General features: G+C 35.2%; 1 long non-coding RNA gene across 1 annotated transcript in view; it reads right to left on the bottom strand.

Moving 5' to 3' along the window:
- Positions 1–10,685, bottom strand: part of LOC111741244 — a 13,346-nt gene extending 2,661 nt beyond the window's left edge. Inside the window, exons 1-2 of the long non-coding RNA XR_002780935.1 lie at positions 8,916–10,685; positions 4,678–4,720 (exon numbers count right to left, since the gene is read on the bottom strand). This is a non-coding gene — a long non-coding RNA (uncharacterized LOC111741244). The remainder of the gene's footprint in view (positions 1–4,677; positions 4,721–8,915) is intronic.
- Between the last annotated feature and the right edge of the window lie 570 nt (positions 10,686–11,255).

Here is an 11,255-nt window from a genome sequence, read left to right as displayed (position 1 = left end):
TGAGCACTTAAAAATAAAGTGTATTCTGTAATTGTTAGATGTGGAATTCTATAGACAGTAATTAGGTCGAAGTTGTTCATGTCTTGTATATTCTTAACTTTCTATCTGTTCTTTTGGCCAATTATTGAGAAAGGATTGTTGAAATCTCTAAATTATAATTGTAGAACTGTCTAAATTATAATTGTAGATTTATCTATTTTTTTAGTACTGTCGGGTTTTGCTTCACGCGCTTTGAAGTTCTGCTATGAAATGCATATTAAATACATTCAAGACAGCTCTTTCCTCTTCATGTATTGCTCTGATATTATTAAATATCCCTCTTCATCTCTGATAATATTCTTTGAATGAAGTCTACGTTGTCTGACATTAACATATCCTCTCCAGTTTATATTTGATTAATCTTTGCATAGAATATTTTTCTTCCTTTTACGTTTAACCTAAATGTGTCTTTATAGTAAAATTTTCTATCATGTAAGTAGTATTTAGTTATATCTTGCTTTTTTACTCAGTCTAAAAAGAAAATCGCACTGAATATAATTATCAATATGGTTGGGTGTTAATCTATAATACTGCTATTTGTTTCCAATTTTCCTATATTTTCTTTGATTCTTTCATTTTGTTTTTCCTATCTTTTGGATAAGTAGAGTTTTTCTTAGTACTCTATTTTATGTCCTATATTTCCTACTATACCTATTTGGTTTTTTTTTTTTAGTCCTTGTTCTGAGGTTCACCATACATATCTTAAACACATCACAGCCAATCTTCAAATATTATTATATCACTTTATGTATAATGTAAGAATCAACAGTATACTTTTAATTTTGCCTCTATCCCTGGTCCTATTGTATACTTTATTTCTGCATATGTAATAAATTACAAAATATATTATTTTTGCTACAAATGTCTAATTCTCTTTTCTTCCCTCTTTAATTCCCTGCCTCTTCCCCACTTCCACCCCTGACCTACAGATGTTGCTGTCTCCCCTTAAGAAGTGGATCTCTGAAGGCCCTGTCTCCTTCCACGTGCTCACGGCATGCACCCAGGGCCTGGCACCCCACCCCCAGTGTACTCGGAGGACCTGGTGCACCCGGGGCCTGGCCCACCTGGGGTATGGTCCGTGGCTCCATCTGACGCGCAAACCCAGGACCTTCTATGTGCAAAGCAGACGTGCTCCACTACAGTATGGAGCCACTCTCTAATTCTCTTTTAAATGAAAAAAATAAGGAAAATTTTTATATATTTACCCACATTGATACTCTTCATTCCTTTTGATTAAATTCCATCTGGAATCATTTCCCTTCAGCCCGAAAAACTTTTAAAATATTTATTGTAATGCAGATTTGCTGCTAATGAACTATGAACTATTTAGTTTTGTTGATCTGAAAATGTTTTTGTCCTAACTTTGTTTTAGAGGGTTATTTTCACTGAATATAAAATTCTCAGTCGACAGTTTTATTTTTAGCACATTAAAAGTGATGTTCCATTGTCTTTTGTTTCTAGTGAGAAGTCATCAATTTTCTCATCTTTGTTTCCCTATATGAAGTGTATTTTTTTCACTCGTTGCCTTTAAGATTGTCTCTTTACTACTAATTTTCAGCAAACTGAATACAACATACCTTGGTATAATCTTTTTCATATTTTGCTTGGCATTCATTAAGCTTCTTGGATTTGCATGCCTACAGTATTCATTAAATTTGGAAATTTTTCACCTATTATTTCTTCAAATATTTTCTCTCTTCCCACCCTCCAACCAGCAAATCACTTTAGGGACTCAAATTATATATATATATAATGTATGTATGTATGTACATATATACACGTACATACACTATATATACATACATGTACATATACACGTATATATGTATATAATGTGTATATATGTATATAGTATATATATACATATATGTGTGCGCGTGTGTATATATACACATATATGTATTTATATTTATATATATTCAAGTCTTTGATATTTTCACACAGGTCATGGAGGTTCTATTTTATTTTCAGATTTTTCTCTCTTTGAACTTCGGTTTGGAGAGTATCTATTGCTATGTCTTCAGGTTCATTAATCTTTGCTCTTAATTTGCTCTAAGCCTACCTAGTGTATTTCCTATCTCATATATTGTGTTTTTCTCAAGAAGTTCTATTTGATTTTTTTTAACCTTCCCTTTCCTCACTTTATTTGTTAGGCTCCACTGGTGACAGATATAAAAATAATACCACATCATGGAAAGATGCTTTCTAAAATCCACTGAATTCTAATAGTAGTCGTGTAGTGGAAACTGAAGAGCCATCTTAACGTCCAAAGGGAGCCTGACCTCTGTATCAGTAGTGATACAGTTGGCAATATAAATAATATTTTTAAAAACTCAGAGGATGAGTAGGCATAATGAATAGAAGACAGGCTTTTGAGTCAGGCAGATCTGAATTTGTACCCTAATTCTGCCACTTATGTAACTTTGGTCAAATTCCTTAATAGTTTTTTCATGTGGACAGTAGAAGTAATAACTTCTTAATATAGCTGTTAAGAAAATTAAGTGCTATGATATAAATAGAACTCGGTACCAGGCACATAGTAGGAATTCAATAAAGCTTCATTCTATTATTTTATTATTTATAAACTGATGCAAATAATTTCCATTTCATCTGTAGAAAGAATTTTTATTCTATTTGTTTTTTAGCTAAACCGTATGTCTAGATTTTGAGCCCATATAGAATAGAACCCAAATTACTCTATTTTGCGCTTTCAGGCAAAATTTCAACTTTTAAAAATGAAAATCATCTTTCCCTCATAGAATAGTTAGTCCCTTGTTACTTTGCATGGGTTGCTTGGGAAACCCACTCTCAATAAACAGGCACCCCATTTGCTGGTGTCAATAAAGCCTAGCAAACGTATCTACCAAGAGTGCTGGTTAAAAACTACAATTATGGCAGGACATATTTCTTAAACCAGGATTGTTTCTGTTTACAATGTTTTAATTGTTCAAATGGGACCTGTACCACGCCAGATGTGTCTTCAGTTGGGTATTCAATGAGCTGGATCCCTCTATAATCAGGATGGCTATATATACCAGTTTGCCTAGAACTATTCCAGTTTATGCCTGTTGTCCCAGAATAATTAATAGGGCCCTCTTTCAGTCCCAAAAGTGTTTGGATAATCACTTACATGGTCACTCTTCTACAATTATTTTTTACCAACTATATTCTGCAACTCATTTGGTAGATGCCATAAGTATTATTGTGCTGTTGTTACTCTTAAAGTTGAGTAAGGGTTAAGACCTATATTAACATCTGAAATGTGAGAAACACCACCTGGTGAAGGAAATTACTTTCATGCCAAACTCATTATAAATTTAGAGAAAACAGATTGCAACTTAATTAGAAAATGAAAGAGGAGAAACAGATCTCAACAGTATTGCCAAACAATGTTTACAGGATGAGGATATACAAATGGGATTGTTAGATCAGAAAGTTAATATTTGCAAAACTTTCTGTCCACTAGCAATCCTTGGATTCTAATGTAGCTACTGTATGGTAATTCTCAAGGGTTGAAAGTGAAGGTGGGTGAGTGGTAGTTGGTGAGTGGAAAAAGAATCAATATCTAACCAGAGAATAGGTATATATCATTAGAAAAGGCATATGCAATATAGTTTTACATATACATTCTGGATACTAATCCTTCACTGGTTGTATGCATTGAAAATACTTTCTCCCACTTTGGGAGATGATTTTCACTTTCTTTATAATCTCTTTTGATGACTATAAATTCTTAATTTTAATAGAATCCAATTTAAAAAGTTTTATGACTATGAATTTTTTTAATTAAGAAATCCCTCACTACATTAGAGTCATAAAGACATTCTCTTACATGTTTTTCATATTTTTTTCCTTTCACAGTTAAATATTTAATCCAACCAAAATTGTTTTTTCTATACATTGAGCATAGTACACTCAATGAGTAATACTTCAATAATTTCATTTTTTCTCAATGTGGTTATACAGTTGCTTCAACAGCATTTATTGAAAGTACATTCTTTACCGTTATGCAATATGATCTCTGTCTTATTTGGACATTTCTGTTTCTGGACACATTATTATGTTACATTTGACCTATTAGTATAATCCTTCATTAATTCCATAGTGCCTTAAAGCTTTACAATTACACTTGACCTTTGAGTAGAACAAGTTCTTCAAGAGTGATTTTTTTGGGGTCTTTACTCTTCCATGTAAATTTTAGAATCAGATTGTCAAGGTTCACAAAGAGCCTGATTGGAATTTTTTATTGGAACAGCATTAAAATCTATAATCTTTATAATTTTGAGTTTTCTTGTTCAAAAACATGTTCTCTTTCTCCACTAATTTAAGTTTTATGAATTTCTACATAAAAAACTTACATATCATTTGTGAGATTTTTTTCTCCCTAGGTACTTTTTATTTTTATTGCTATTGTGTTAGTTTTGTTAAAATTTCATTTTCTAACTTCCAATTGTTTATGCATAGACATAAAATTCACTTTTGCATATTAGTATGGTACCAAGCAAACTTATTAACTCTTAACAATCAAAATAGTGTACGTGTAATTTATCTGTAATTTGGGTGGGGATCTTTTTATACAGACAATCATAATATCTGCAAATAATGACAATTTTATACCTTCTTTTCCAATCCACATACCTTTTATATCTTTTTTTCTTTTTTTACTGCTGATAGGTACCTCCTGTAAGAAATTGAAAAGTGGTTTCTCTTGAGAATAATGTTAGACTAGGAGGTCCCAACCTTTATCTCCCCAATAGAAACAGTATTTTAATAACTACTCATGAATGAAAATAGCTCTGAGAGTGTTTTTAAGAAGCTGCAGCAACCCAGTGGAGCACAACTGAGGATGGCTTCATAGAAAGTCATAGGAAGCATTTTACCTGCATAGCCTGGTGCCAAAGAGAGACCACAATTTCCCCTCATGGGAGCAAAGGAGATCGGGAGAATCCCAGCAGCTCCTGCCACCACCTTTGCCATGCAGGAATCCTGTATTCTTTCCATGGCTTGATAGCTCATTTCTTTTAACACCGGAAAGATGTCTTTTGCCTAGATGTACCACAGTAGGTTTATCCATTAACCTCCTGAAGGACATACTGGTTGCCTCCATGTTTTGGCAATTATAAAGTTGCTATAAACGTTCATATGCAGGCTTTTATGTGGACATAAGTTTTTAATTCATTTGGGTAAATACCAGGGAACACGGTTGCTGAATTGTATGGTAAGAGTATGCTTAGCTTTGTAAGAAACTACCAAATTATCCTCCAAAACACCTGTACCATTTTGCATTCCCACTAGCAATAAATGCTGTTCCTGTGGCTCTACTCTTCATTCAGCATTTGGTGTCGTCAGTATTATGGATTTGGGTCATTCTAATAGGAACGTCGTGGTCTCTCGTTTTAATTTGCAATTCCCTGATGACATATGTTGCTGAGCATATTTTTATATGCTTATTTGCCATTTATGTATCTTCTTTGGTCAAGTATCTGTTCAGGGTTTTTTTTTTAATTTTTACTTTTCAATTAGAGTTGACATTCAGTATTATGTTATATCTGTTCAGGTTTTTTGGCCATCTCCAAAATCAGGTTTTTTTTTTTCTTATTGTTGAGTTTTAAGAGTTCTTTGTTTTGGCTAACAGTTCTTTATCTATAAAGACAAGCCTATGGCACGTCTCCTCATTCTCTTGATGGCGTCTTTCACAGAACAGAAGTTTTTAATTTTAATAAAGAACAGCTTATCAATTATTTCTTTCATCGATCATAACTTTGGTTTTGTATCTAAAAAGCCATCACCATACAAAGGTACCTAGATTTTCTCCTATGTTTTTCTTCTAGGATTTTTATAGTTTTGTGTTTTACATTTAGATCTATGAACTTTTTTGAGTTAATCTTTGTGAGGTTTAAGGCCTGTGTCTAGATTTTTTTTTTGTTTTGCATGTGCATGTCCAGTGGATCCAGCACCACAGACTGTAAAACTAAAGATAAGAGAGAGATAAGATGAGCCAATGCCGCTCAGGGATCAATTATATACATTCGAATTCTGGAAAGGGCTCAAATGAAGAACTAAGGCAACCAGGCGGCAGAGGAGGTGATGAAATTGGAGGCCAGCCTAGGAAAAAGCACATCATTGTTACTGGGATAGAAAGGAGGACCAGATCCAGATGGCCTCGGTTTTAGAAGTAGAGAATGTAAAATGCGTTGTGTGTGCATGCGTGACATGTTTTATGATTTGTTATTGATACTTTGGGTAAAGTTAAAAATAAATTGCAATTCTCATCTTCTATCCATCCCATGTGTGATTAAAATCTGGGAAATGTTTAATGTTTTCTTTTGAAATTACTTGTTAATTGCTTTTTTTTCATTTTTGTGAGCTGCTGAGTGTGAACAATAAGGATTACACATCATCCTTTTCCTCAAGGAATGAATAACTACTTAATTTTATCCCAAAAGACTTATTAAAAGCTTCAGTTTTCTTACTTATAACTAGTGACCTAAAGAGATTTCTTAATTTTCATCCTCAAATAAGACTATAGCTCACCTAAATGTAGAAAGATGAAAGGATCTGATGAATATTACAGACTTCAATCTCACTAAATGATCGTGAGTGGCGTCTGGGCTTAATTAGTACTCTGTCCTAAGTGAGAAGATAGAGCTTCTAGGGTTATCTTTTTAACCTATTTTTTTAATTATTAAAATGATTCAGTTCCAACTGTTCTCCATACTCAGATGATCTTACTGTTGTTCTTAAGGGATGCCTAGCACATAGAAATGAGAGTTGACAGGTGACACCATGAGCTTCCTCTCTGAAACTGGTACCAGATGGAATATTGATTACTGTGGCCAGTTAAACAGAATTTAGTTAAATTAGTAGCACTATAAACCTCTTCACTCTCACCAACCTGATGATCCTGGAGCCCATGAAAGGGCTGTGGCCCTCTTATATTCAATAGCCTGCTTTGTGCTTGTTTGTCTAAAATAGATCCTTCAGCCAGCTGGGGTGGAGGACTGACGCAATTCCTTTGAGAACTCATCTTGGAGTGACTGCTAAGAGGTGAGGGTCAGTTTAACTGTCCCTGAATCTATAAGGTGAAGCATCTCTTCAGAACCGAGGATGTGCACTGCTCTTCTGCTAGTCCATGAAGGCTTACTGATAATGCTAAGAGAAAAATTAATTATCAAAAGTGAAGGGAAATTGTACTTAGAACTGAGCCCAAAGCTAGGCCAATGCTCACACTGCTGGCATACTTAAAGAGACCTAGAATGCAAGTAAAAGAATTTTTTATACTTTTTTTGCAATATCTGCCCTCCCCATTCCCCATACACTTTCTCTTGTCTTATACATTTTTTGGAGTTATTTTCTATGGAGAAATTTCAAAAACAAATGAACTCCTTAAAGCAGAGTTTCTATTCTGTCTCTCTCATGATGTAACGAAGGTGGATTTACTGTGACATTAATGAGGCTTAAACTTTGGGGTGCCTTTCTTACGTAGGTACAGGTCATATGTTTTTGAAAAATTTGAAAAATACATTTTAATCGTGATTGGTAAAGACTGCTGTCTCCTCCATTTGTCCTCCCTTTGTATGAGGCATTGGAGCAGCTGAGGACTTGGGGATCTGGCTAAGGGGAAGTTGAGCTACGGAGACATTTAATTTGGGTGAATGAGATATATTTATTGGTCTACAGTCGACTTTTGAGTATGGTTAAGTTATCGTGAGCTGTTCTGTGGGAGGAATGGATTCCAGGAATTCTGTTACTGCCCATCGCTCCTCGGGCAGTGTCCTGAGAGGAAGGTGCAGAGCCAAAGGCAGTAGCACAAGATGAGCATGTTCCGTGGTGGCGCCAGAGGTGTGAGTGTGGTGGAGAAAAAAATAAACAGTTTGAACGTCAGACATCTAAAGTATTGGCAGAAGATTCCATTTTCATGGGTGTCAAGTCAAAGCAGAAGTTCTTGTCTACCAGAAATATTTGATAATTCAGAACATACAATTACAAACCCAAAACAGAATAGCATTCATTGTCATATAACTCCTGTATAAAATCAATAAAAATTACTCTGATGTCAATAAGAAAATTTGTAACAGGAACATTTTCAAATCATGCCAAGCTTAATTCATTAAGATGAGATGATAAATTTCAAATAGAAGTAACAGATATGATCTTGGATTAGTTAATAATCTAGCTAATAAAGAGCAAATCATATAATACATTGGAAAAATATTAAAATATCTTGCTGCTTTGACATAAAATACCAGTAGTGATGATGATTTCAATGAGGACACAAACTGGCTAATGAGCGTTTGTTAATTCAATGGCTATTTAAAATTTATCGCTGAATAATAAAACTTGAAATTCCCTGAAATCTTACAGTGCAGGCATGAAAAGGCATAATAAAAGTTTTTCTAAATATGATAACAATCCTTAAAACTTATACATTACTAAGTTATAAAGCAGAAAGAAACCGTGAAAACTATCAGTAATTTTTTAAAAATGTGATCAACAGTGCCAGAGAAAAATTGAATTATCTTTCAATTCATTCTATAGAAAATAAAATTAAAATTGTTGATAACTGAAGAGATGAATAGAGAATATGCAGTCAAACAATGTAGGTAAAGTATTAAAATGCTGTATCAAGCAGTTATTTTGAAGGATTTTGTAATATTTGTGGCAACTGTCAGCTTTTTACGAATGTGTAATTTATGATTTTCTGATTCTAAATATATATATGCTTTGTACTGCGTCGCATTACATTTTTAATTCTTAGAAGTACACCAAAATTGTATACGCTTCAGATACTCACAAAACCTGAATTCTGTGTTCAAATGAATGTCACCTAAGCACTCACGGCAAGTCAAAAATTATTACACTTGTAAGAATCATACCTCTCTTTAAATCCAGACTTAAGTAAACATAGTTAGAGAGTCAGTAACATCAGCCTCTTCTTGGCACAATCTGCAAAAGTAAATTAGGAAGGTAAAATCACAGCCAATATTCTAAGTCATTAATTTCTCCATGTCTCTATGATTCGTTAACTTCTATCAGGAGGTCAGTTGATCTATTGATACAACAAATATCTACTAAAGAGTGGAAAGAATCCAAAAAAGTTATGTCCAAGGAGTTTGCCAATCTATCCGACCACAAAAGGAAAATCCTTCTGAAATGCAGTAGGTGAGAGATAGGAGCATTGAGAGAGAGACATTGAGTTCAAAACTTTTCAGGAGAGAAGGATGATAGCCGGCAACAGCAATAAGGAAAATCCTGAAAGGTGTATTGATTTATTTATTTTCCTACCCATTACAGAAAAGATTTAAGGAGCTTACAAGGACCTGTCAATACAACAAGAGAAAATACATTAAAAGTTGGAGCAAAATAATGACAAAAAAAAAAAAAAAAAAAGAGGGAGAGAGAGAGAATAAGGAGCCAGAAAATAGGTCTAAAAGCCGTGATCCATGTCTCCCCCAGTTGTTCCAAGAGGGCCTCAAACTCAGCTCCTGGTGTCCAGATGAAGAGAAAATTTATTCACAATGAGCCTTGAAGGAAGGGTTGGGTTGAATAGAACTAAAATGAAATAATGGAAAACCTGAGAATTAGGGGGTTTGCAAGTTTTTCCCCACTTCGACCAGGTTAGAGACCCTCTCTCTGGCCCAGAGATCACACACTGGGGGATGCTGATCACCCCATCAGGCACCTTACTCTGATTAGGCCTTGGCAGCTATGCTGCACTGTAAGTTATATCTTTTAAAGTCCATGCCAACAAAACCCTTAACACCTGTGATGTCCACATGGCTGCCATAGTTTAGGGGCTAAGAGAGAAAAATAACGCAGCTATTTCAACACTGCACCCACAGGAAAACTAAAGAGGGCAGCATCCGAGTCGATCTAGATAAAGAGCCTTGTTTTGCTCGTTCAGGACACTCTCTATCATTGCTTTTGTATTTGTCACATTTGCTTTTGTCATCAGAAAATATTAAGGACATAAAGAGAAAACTATAATTTTCAATAAAATGTTATGATCATATTACTGCTATAAATTATAATAATCACGTTATTTCGGTGATAATATTTTATACTCTGCACCTTTCAGAATCACTAGAGTACAATGTCCAAGTAGATTATTCTCTAAAACTCATGCTGTTAATACACTCAATGCTAAGCAAAAAAGAGTACATTACTATTATTTATTATTACTAACACTAATATCCTGTTTTATACATACAAAGATGGGATCTGTTCTCTTATTACAAGAGCAATACATATTCATCGAAGAATACTCTGACAATACAGATCAGCAAAAGGAAGAAAATAAAAGATCCTAATGCTCAACCAAGGCTGAAAATCACCGGGGTGGACTCTGTCCCATCAGCTCACCCCTCGCTAGCTCCCTCACTATTGTGGGCGCACCCTTCACCTCTGAACGAGAGGCCATGGCTGACACCTGTTGGTACACAGTAAGGACACTGGTGCTCTGGCAGATGTGCACCGACAACCCTGCATTAACCTAATTTTCTTAAAGGGTTTTAACACTCATCAGACTTTTTTTTTTTTTTTGATTCTTTAGCTAGTTGTTACCTACATTTGTATGTGATGGAAAATCACATACGTTGTGACAGATTGCCAACTAGTCAGAGACAGGTATTTTGGAAAACAGTCTCTTGCCTTAGCTACTTTTAAGGCAGAGAATAATTTTTTAAGATTAATATAATTACAACAAAGCCATTCATAATACAATCTGATGTTCACTTGACCTGTGGGAATAAGCAGCCGGTCCCTTAAGAAGCTGGGAAACCAAAAAGCGTAGGAAGTCGAGGAACTGGGAACTCCATCACTGACTCGCCTCTCTTGCCTCTGTAAACACGGACTGAAGTGGGCGCAGTGCACCCGACCTGAGGCTAACCTGTGTTCATGGGGGCTGGGAACATGTCTGGCCACGTCTGGGAAGCTGGTGTGGAAGTGGGCAATGCCACTTTTCCATTTTTTGGAAAAGTCAGTCATCTTAAAGGAGAGACCACACGAGAGGCCCAAGCATCATTGGGGAGCGGATTTTGAAAGCCGTGGGATAACTATCACTTGGGCGATTGTCCCAAAGGTGACGGAGCTAAGGAAAACCAAGGAGGCATTTCAGACCTGTCTGTGAGATGTGAGAGCAGAAGAGAAGAACTCTGTGGCTATGAGACCCAGTGTACTGCCATGGAGGATATAATTAAAGCTCGCCAGAAACAGAA

The sequence above is a fragment of the Pteropus vampyrus genome, unplaced genomic scaffold (genome assembly GCF_000151845.1).
Source record: "Pteropus vampyrus isolate Shadow unplaced genomic scaffold, Pvam_2.0 Scaffold75, whole genome shotgun sequence".
NCBI classification, from domain to species: domain Eukaryota; kingdom Metazoa; phylum Chordata; class Mammalia; order Chiroptera; family Pteropodidae; genus Pteropus; species Pteropus vampyrus.
This window is presented reverse-complemented; position numbering and strand designations above follow the sequence as displayed.